Source organism: Bison bison, unplaced genomic scaffold, assembly GCF_000754665.1.
Source record: "Bison bison bison isolate TAMUID 2011002044 unplaced genomic scaffold, Bison_UMD1.0 scf7180017864367, whole genome shotgun sequence".
In the NCBI taxonomy this organism is placed as follows: Eukaryota; Metazoa; Chordata; class Mammalia; order Artiodactyla; family Bovidae; genus Bison; species Bison bison.
Genome location: NW_011494939.1, coordinates 2,526,588 through 2,536,753, shown reverse-complemented (window position 1 = coordinate 2,536,753; position 10,166 = coordinate 2,526,588). Strand labels below are relative to the sequence as shown.

At 38.0% G+C, this 10,166-nt stretch overlaps 1 protein-coding gene across 6 annotated transcripts in view; it reads right to left on the bottom strand.

Annotated features, from left to right (window-relative positions):
• Positions 1–10,166, bottom strand: part of FXR1 (fragile X mental retardation, autosomal homolog 1) — a 79,260-nt gene that overhangs the window by 68,034 nt on the left and 1,060 nt on the right. The gene's annotated exons all lie outside the window — the stretch shown is intronic.

The following is a 10,166-nucleotide window of genomic DNA, read 5'->3' as shown; positions in this document are numbered from 1 at the left end:
GCACTTTCACAGCATCATCTTTTAGGATTTGAAATAGCTCAACTGGAATTCCATCATCTCCACTAGCTTTGTTCGTAGTGATGCTTTCTAAGGCCCACTTGACTTCACATTCCAGGATGTCTGGCTCTAGGTGAGTGATCATACCATCATGATTATCTGGGTCGTGAAGATCTTTTTTTGTACAGTTCATCTATGTATTCTTGCCACCTCTTCTTAATATCTTCTGCCTCTGTTAGGATTTCGGTCCTTTACTAAGCCCATCTTTGCATGAAATGTTTCCTTCGTATCTCTAATTTTCTTGAAGAGCTCTCTAGTGTTTCCCATTGTATTTTTTTCCTCTATTTCTTTGCACTCATCACTGAGGAAGGCTTTGTCTCTCCTTGCTATTCTTTGGAACTCTGCATTCAAATGGGTATTTCTTTCCTTTTCTCCCTTGCTTTTCGCTTCTCTTTTCTTTCACAGCTATTTGTAAGGCCTTCTCAGACAGTCATTTTACTTTTTTGCATTTCTTTTTCTTGGGGACAATGAGTCCTAGGAAATCTCAATAAGTGAAAAAGGATATCCCAGAAGTAAAAGGGAGAAAAACAAGCAATATATGGAAAAGCAAATCCAAATGGCCAGCAAACATTAAAATTCACAAGTACGGATTTGCAAATCCAAGGTGCAATCAAATAATCCTTTACACCCAGTAAACTAGCAAAAATGAAGGACTATAATAAAGTCTATTTCTGGCAAGAATGTAGTGAGGCTGGGATTCACTGACTGAGAAAATACTAAAAAAAAAAAAAAAAAAAGCCTTTTGGAATGTAATCTGTTAACAAGAGTTAACTGATAAATTTCCCTTCCATCAAGCTATCTTATTACTCTTTGAAACCTATCCAAGAAAACATACATGGAATGGCGTGTATGTTTGAAACAAAGTGTTTATTAACTAGGGATGGCTGGATTTCATGGTAATTATGTGAAACATGTAACCATTAAAAAATACATTCCCAGAGAAAATGGCCAAGATGTTAGATTATCTTATTTTTATCCAGCAGTACTGAGAAACAGCTACAATTGTATCTGAATTTGTATCTATTACATTCTGCTGCTGCTGCTAAGTCGCTTCAGTCCTGACTCTGTGGGACCCCATAGACGGAAGCCCACCAGGCTCCCCTGTCCCTGGGATTCTCCAGGCAAATCTGGCATGATGTCTACTTGGCTATGAACAGGCTACCTAAATGATGGATTGTGGATGGACAGAGTGAAGGGAATCCAAATATGCAGGGCAGGGGTGGGAGCGGAGCGGTGGGGGCAGGGGGGAGTGGCAGGGATTTAATTATAATAAAACAAGTCTGTATATGCTCAATAAAACTATACATTTGCATATGCATGTATAAATCTTTTTAAAGAGTTGAAATATAGCTTTAATACTGTCAGTCAGCACTTTTTCCAGACAGCACATATATATACATAACCACTCTCCACATCTTTTTAATTTTTCCATCTCAAGAGACCTCAAATCCACATTCTAGGTAATAAACTTGTTTGTTTAATTTTTACATACAACACCTAAAAGATCTGAGTTGTAATTTGATCCCAGTAACAAGCACATTCAAGTGTGCAACTGCAATCAAAAATTTTCTTAACTTCAAACAATATACTTTTATTCAAAGGATCTACAAGTTTTGAGAAATAGTGTATTAAAAAGCAGAGACATCACTTTGCCAATAACGGTCAGTACTGTTAAAACTATGGTTTTTCCAGTAGTCATGTACGGATGTGTGACTTGGACCACAAAGAAGGCTGAGCACAGAAGAATTGATGCTTTCAACTGATGCTTTCAAATTGGTGCTGGAGAAGACTCTTGAGAGTCCTCTGGACTTCAAGGAGATCAAACCAGTCAATCCTAGAAGAAATCAACCCTGAATATTCACTGCAAGGACTGATGTTGAAGCTGAACCTCCAGTACTTTGGCCACCTGCCGCAACAGTCAGCTCACTGGAAAAGACAATGATGCTGGGAAATACTGAAGGTAACATGAGAAGGGGGCAGCAGATGATGAGATGGTAGACAGCATTGCCAACTAAATGAACATAAATCTGAGCAAACTCCAGGAGACAGCAGAGGACAAAGCCTGGCATACTATAGTACATGGGTTTGCAAAGAGTTAAGACACAACTTTGCTACTGAACATGAACAACATCTACATCTGAAAATTATTACAAATCAATGGACACATGCTATATAAATAAAGTCCACAGATTTACTAATTACATGATGCATTACAGAAATTATTGCATCATTATGCATCAGGTTCTATTAAGGAAAAAAGTTACTCAAAGCAAGCCTTCAGCATCCATTAGAACTGCTTAACTGTTAACTGTTCTGAATGAAAAATGGCAATGAAAATGTGAGGATTTCATAATAATACATAAATATCTACTAATACTCACATACTAGTAATGTTCTAGGCTTATTAATTACACAGGTTTATAATATCCAACAGTTTCTGAAATGGAAAGACTTGCAGGTTTCAAATGGCCACACTAAACTATAATGACTTAGTTTTTGCCAAGAGTTGAAGTTCACTTTAGTCCTATATTTTCCCTGTTGGCTCACACAGTAAAGTCTGCCTGCAATGCAAGAGACCAGGGTTCGATCCCTTGGTTGGGAAGATCTCCTGGAGAAGGAAATGGCAACCCACTCCAGCATTCTTGCCTGGAGAGTCCCACAGACAGAAGAGCCTGGTGAGCCCCAGTCCATGGGGTTGCAAAGACTTTGACACAACTGAGCATCTAAAACTTCACTTCATAAGTTCTGAGACAGTATCTTAACTTGAACCAATGCATTAAAAAAATTTTTTTAAGTTCAGTTTCAAACAAAACTCAGAAATAATGAAGTTAGTTTTGTATATATGTTGTTTATGGACTTTCCCGGTGGCTCAGACAGTAAAGCGTTTGCCTACAATGCGGGAGACCCAGGTTCAATCCCTGGGTTGGGAAGATCTCCTGGAGAAGAAAATGGCAACCCACTCCAGTATTCTTGCCTGAAAAATCCCATGGACAGAGAAGCCTGGTAGGCTACAGTCCATGGGGTCGCAAAGAGTTGGACACGACTGAGCGACTTCACTTTCTTTTCATTGTGTTTATATAAAGATTAAAAAGTCAGAGTGTCCAAAAACCAAGAACAACTGATTCATTTGTTCATTCAACAAATATTTACTGACAATCTACTAACATACTATTTATATATATATATCAAGTCACTAGAAAACATGGCTTGAAAATAACCTGAAAAACTATTAAAGCAAAAAGCAATGAATCAAGAAAGAAGTTTTATTCTGGGGGAGGTGGAGGGCAGCACTGTGCAGCCTATGGGAATCTTAGTTTCTGGTCCAGGGATCAAACCCCTGCCCCTTGCACTGGGAGAGCGTTGTCTTAACCACTGGACTGCCAAGAAGTCAAGAAGTTTTACTACTATTAATTAACAGAATAAAAAAGGCACAAAGACAAGAACCTGAAAGATGAAATTCCTGATTCTGAAGAAATACTGACAGGGAAATGCCATGTAGCTTTGTCAACAATAACTATAAATATCAGTTATCAGTGGGGGAGACCTCTATTCACGCTCCCAAAAAACCTAAGCAAAAAATGCTGAGGCCAGAATATGGAAGACAAGTTATAACAACTGATATTTAACTTAGATTTAATTTTGGTTCCATTTTTCATGGCTTCTCAGCCTCTTTAATGTCAGGAAAAATAAACTGAAAAGACTATTGTACATATAAATATATGTTCAGATTAACAAAAGTAATGCTTTGCATTGCTTAATTTTGTTTTGTTCAAGTTCTTCTTTATGAAGATTTGGTTCAAGAAAACTTCGTACAAACATCACAACAGAACTTACTACTATTAGCTAAACATTTGCCAAAGAATTTTTTTCAAGCCTTTGATAACTACCATGCAAATATTACCAAGAGGTGCCACATCTTAACAAAATTTGAACAGGAAGTTTCATTATATATATATACATGCATTTCAAACATTTCCCCAAATACCTAACATAACCAATAATATAAAGCTAACAACTGAGGATGTATAAATCGTAACTATCCAGCACAAATTATAATCTGAGCCATCATCTAGTTTTTAAACCTCTAAGTATATTTAAGTAAAATGTTTATTTCAAATGTAATCAGTATTTTAAAACAATGGAGTTCCAGGTGGTGCAAGCGGTAAAGAATCTGCCTGCCAATGCAGGAGAGAAAAGAGATGCAGGTTCGATCCTTGGGTCAGGATAATCCCCTGGAGAAGGACGTGACAACCCACTCCAGCACTCTTGCCTGGAGAATCCCATGGACAGAAGAGCCTGGCAGGCTGCAGTCCATGGGATCGCAGTGTCAGACAAGACTGAAACAACTCAGCACGCACACATATGGGAGTCTTGCATTCCTTTTTTTCATATTAGTATGACTTTTCCAATTAAAGCACATGTCAATTCAGACTACATTTCAGCCCCATGGATAGTGCTTACCAAATTGGAAAGGGCAGATTTTTGTAATAGTAAGACATAGTTCAAATCATTTCTCCAAGAATCCTCCCAATGCAGTCCTCTTGACTCCCACTGTATTCACCAGAATAATTTATAATTTAACAATAATTTGGTAAGCCATATATTCATACTTAAAAATCGTATAAGGGCTAAAGAGATCAGGCTCTCTGGGAGTCAGAAACATCAATCTGAATCTTGAATCAGCCTATTCATTTTATGGATATAGTCACTTAGCCTCAGTTTCCTTAACTGCGGTAACACCATCTCTTTCACTGTGATTGAGAGGAGTAAATAAGATAATTTCAGGTAAAGTACCTGCACAGTATAAAAGTGTGAAAAAAAACTCAGTCTTGTCAGACTTTTTACAACCCCATGAACTGTAGCCTGCCAAGCTCTTCTATCCATGAAATTCTCTAGGCAAGAATACTGGAGTGTGTCGCCATGCCCTCCTCCAGGGGCTTTTCCCAACCCAGGGATTGAACCTGGGTCTCCAGCATTGCAGGCAAATTCTTTACTGTCTGAGCCACAAGTGCTCAATAAATTGCTGCTATTGTTAGAGCTAGATAGAACCTCAGTGAACTAAAGACCTAGTAGATTCCACCACTTGATGAACTGTCAAAAAAAAATCCAAGTGCCTCATACTGCAGATGAAAAATCTAAGGCTTCACAACTAGCCAGTACAAGATTTAGGGGTCAATCATAGAAAGTATACTGCAGTTCAACTACAAAAAAGCAAGTTTGCTACATCCTTAACATTGTGGTAGAGAACTCAGTTCCTGAATTATTATCCAGTCAAAACATATAAGCCTCAAAGAATACACAGTAAGCAACGAACATTACTTTGTTCGTATAGTCAAAGCTATGGTTTTTCCTGTAGTCGTGTACAGATGTGAGAGCTGGGAAATAAAAAAGGCCGAGTGCAGAAGACTCGAGAGTCCCTTGGACAGCAAAGAGATCAAACCAGTTAATCCTAAAAGAAATCAACACTGAATATTCATGGGAAGGACTGATGCTGAAGCTAAAGCTCCAATACTCTGGCCACCTGATTCGAAGAGCCAACTCACTGTAAAAAGACCCTGATGGGAAAAGATGGAAGGCAGGAAAAAAGGATGACAGAGGACGAGATGGTTGGATGGCAGTGCAGACTCAATGGATGCGAGTTTGAGCAAACTCCTTGAAATAATGAAGGACAGGGAAGGCTGCAGTCCACGGGGTCACAAAGATTGGACACGATTAAGCAGACTGAACAACAACAACAAAAAACAACGGTGCTTCCCTAATGGCTCTGACTGTAAAAGACTCTGCAATGCAGGAGACCAGCGTTCAATCCCTGGGTAGGGAAGATCCTTGGGAGAAGGGAATGGCTACCCATTACAGTATTCCTGCCTGGGAAACCCCTGGAGACAGAGAAGCCTGGTGGACTAGTTCATGGGGTCACAGAGTTGGACACGACTGAGCAACTAACACTACTACTACCACTTAGTTCAGTTCAGTCGCTCAGTCGTGTCCAACTCTTTGCGACCCCATGAATCCGAGCACGCCAGGCCTCCCTGTCCTTCACCAACTCCCAGAGTTCACCCAAACTCATGTCCATCGAGTAGGTGATGCCATCTAGGCATCTCATCCTCTGTCGTCCCCTTCTCCTCCTGCCCCCAATCCCTCCAAGCATCAGAGTCTTTTCCAATGAGTCAACTCTTCGCATGAGGTGGCCAAAGTATTGGAGTTTGAGCTTTAGCATCAGTCCTTCCAAAGAACACCCAGGACTGATCTCCTTTAGAATGGACTGGTTGGATCTCCTTGCAGTCCAAGGTTAATGGACAATAGAAATAAACAATAGTAAATTATTATTTTACTTGCACAATACCCACAAATATCTGATGATGTATAGAAAAAAATATGGAAAAATATGTTTTCTGTAAGTAAAGCCAAGGTCTTGACATTGTCTCTAGATAGGGAAGATCAAGGCTTACTTTTTTGCTTTTGTGTTTTCAGATTTTTCATTAATTACACATTGTTCTTGTAATACAAAAACAAAACTTCATGGGAAAATTAATTTTAAAAAATTAAGTGGTCTTTTCACTTAATTAAATCCTAGTTCTTTTTAAAAAACTTCATTTTAAAACATTTACAACTAAAAATAGCTTCAAAATATCTTAAACTATGTTTTTAACCTAATAGTGTCCATATTATAGTACAGCAACCATCTTCTTCTCAATTACTAATCTCCACAAAGAAATCAACAATCTTCTATACCAACTTTGAAAAGTAAGCACATTTTCAAAATACAACTCTTTTACTATAAGTCTATTGGCCATCATCGTTAGCAATAATAAATCCGGTGTATCATTTAATTACTCTCAAATTTCAATATTAAGCTAAAGCAAAAAGCAAATTTTGGAAATATCATGGTACTTTAAAATGTTTTGTAGTTGATCAATTACATAGTCAAAAGCAGAAATTACAGAGCTTTAAAAGTAATTCTATCTTCTAAAGAGATGAACTGAAAATTCCTTCAGCCATCTTAGAGACCACACCTTTCCATGGAATACCATGGAAACTTTCCTCTCCAAGTGCAAGAAATTGAGTGACTTACTTTCAACTTCTATTTAAAATTATATTCTGCCCACGGCTATGCAAGCTGCAGTGCTATTACAAAGCTTAAAATCATATACATCAGTTAAAAAGCATTTTAATGACTCCAAATGGGTACAAGGCTTTTTGAGGGGGTAACGAAAATGTTCTAAAATAAAACTGTGGTAATGGTTACACAATTCCGTAAATATACTATCAATACTACCAGAGAATGTAAATTCTATCTGAAAGCTTTAAAAAAAATAAATAATAAAAGCATCTTAAATGGCACAGTAGTATAAACCCTATGATGCTGCGCTCCAGATAAAAAAAGGCTATAAAAAAAAGTTTTGTATATAAAATTACAACCCCTATCAAGTGATTAATTACCATATTTCCATTTTTTCAATCCCTATAGTTACCTAGCTTCAAACAAGAGTTAAGTTATCTCTTTGACAACCATAGATCTACTGTTTTTAAGTAAAAAGAGCTGGATGCAAAAGAAAGTATTTGTGTAAATATTTAGGGGAGGAAAAAAAACTATCCTATTTTAGATTCCATCTTCAGCTTTTCACTGGTTCCAACTAATTTCTGAAATGAAGTTTCAGTTCCAGTAAAAACCTTTAATCAATGTCTACAGAGCACTGCCTCAACCATGATGATACTGGCCACTAACCCCATGACTTTGAAACTCTTCAATGGTAATTCACATTCACAGTCAAGTGTGTGGTGGGAGGGCAGGGCAAAGGGGGAAAATGACAGGAAAATCACAACCACCAATATATTGAAAACCACCGCTGAAAGAAAAAAAATACACCAAAATGTTAACTATTATTCTAGCTTTTTCTGATAGTTTCTAAAATCCCTCACTGACCATGTATTACTTTTTAAATTTGAAAAAATTACTTCCACGTTAAACTAAAGAACCCAAACTCAAAACAGCATTCTGTATGATTCTATGTTTAGGACATTATGGAAAAGGGAAAGCTATGGGGACAGAAACCACCCTAGGTTCCAGGGGTGAGGAGAGAGGATGACTACAAAGGGACAAGATAGAAATTTAGAGGATGATGGAATTATTCTATCCCTTTAACCTACTGGTAGTGATTACACACTACACAGTGTTACACGTTACACAGTGTTCTTGCCTGGAGAATCCCAGGGACGGGGAAGCCTGGTGGGCTCCTGTCTATGGGGTCGCACAGAGTCGGACATGACTGAAGTGACTTAGCAGCAGTGATTACACAGCTGGGCTTCCCTTGTGGCTCAAAGGTTAAAGCATCTGCCTCCAATGCGGGAGACCCGGGTTCAATCCCTGGGTCGGGAAGATCCCCTGGAGAAGGAAATGGTAACCCACTCCAGTATTCTTGCCTGGGGAATCCCATGGACAAAGGAGCCTGGCAGGCTACAGTCCACGGGGTCGCAAAGAGTCGGACACGACTGGGTGACTTCACTTCACTTCACACAACTGTTAGCATTTATCAAAGCTTACATATCGTCAAAGAAGATGTTTTTAAAAACATGCATTTTACTATAAGCAAATTAATCTAAAAAAATTTATGAAGCTACAGTTAATAAAGTGCTTATGCGGTGAGACAGTTTTTTCCAAGTGGACAGTTTCATGGGATAAAAACATTACAAACTACTGAACTACTTCAAACGTCTTACTTTACACAAAACAATATAGGACCAGGGATATTTGGTCAACAGTGCATTGCTAGATAACCTTAAATAAGCTGAAGTATGTAGAGACCTAAAATTCCTGTTTAACTTCAAATGTAGGGCTCCTTCCACTTAATCATCCTTACTCTTCCAGAGTTCTGAGGACCATAGCTTCCACAAAGTACAAGTGGATTATTGCAGGACATAAAATTGAAAACATTCAACTGCTACCTCAGTAGATTCAAATGTGGCTAGGGTCTTTCCCAACCTCTGCCAAAGAAACCACCTTACTACACTTTGTTAGCAAAATAGGTGTAATGGACTCAAAAAGTCTAAGAATCAAGCAGATTTTGTAGAGTATGGATAGGTATCATCGATAAACTAGAGTTCCAAAACAAAGACCAAAGCAAAAAAATAAAAATAAAAAACTAAAACTATGCAAAACCAACGTAAGATGGTAAACAATCTTTACTAAAACTTGCAAACTGTCGACATTATTGAACCTTTTAAATTTTTTTAAAATGTAAACGTTTAGCAGATGAACATAAAATATACTTGCATAAAAAGAAATGGTGTTGTATCATCTATTATCGACATGCTGAAAATAATTTGTTAAAGCAAAACAATCTTTCCTGTGTTTCGATATGCCAGGAAAAAATGCGTATCTCCACTACACAAAAATTCAACACCCAAATGGTGAGAATAATGCAAAACTGAAGAACCTCATCTACCCTTGACAGTAAAGTATGATAAGCCCACCCTTTCTGCAGTGTGCCACAACTGTTATCTGCAGTCTTTCAAAGACGGCAACCATTAGAACAGGCTAATGAAGTACCTACTCAAATTTTACTCAGGGCTTTTGTATGACAAAAAGTTGTAAACCTAGACTGATAATGGAACTACTCACCAATTAGGACTCCTTTCCACTAGTCACTGTTTTCACTTTATGTTAACCACCTAAGGAGATTTAAACTTGTAAAAAGCTTAAAGAGATCCTTTAGACGCCAACAGCGAGTGATTCTCCACTATGTTATAACCACGTGACAGCTAAACCAATTTCACACAGCTAATTAGAAAACTAGAAAAGGAAAACACTAAAAATAGGAATTACGACCACCAAGTAAGAGAAAATTCCGTGCAAGATACGAGGTACGCTGAAACTAAACTCAGAATACATTCTGCGTACTCACAATACTACTCCTGTATTAGGAGAAGGCCCTTCATAAAAATAGCCAGGACTCTCAAACATTTGAGATGCTGGCTTAGTGAGATTGACTGACAGACAACAGCTGGGAAGAATTTTGTATTGATCTTGTAACATCGCGGCATTACTTTGGGAGAAAGGGAGAATCGGGAGAAGGGACTGTTATAATGGCAAGACTAAACTTGTAAGGATT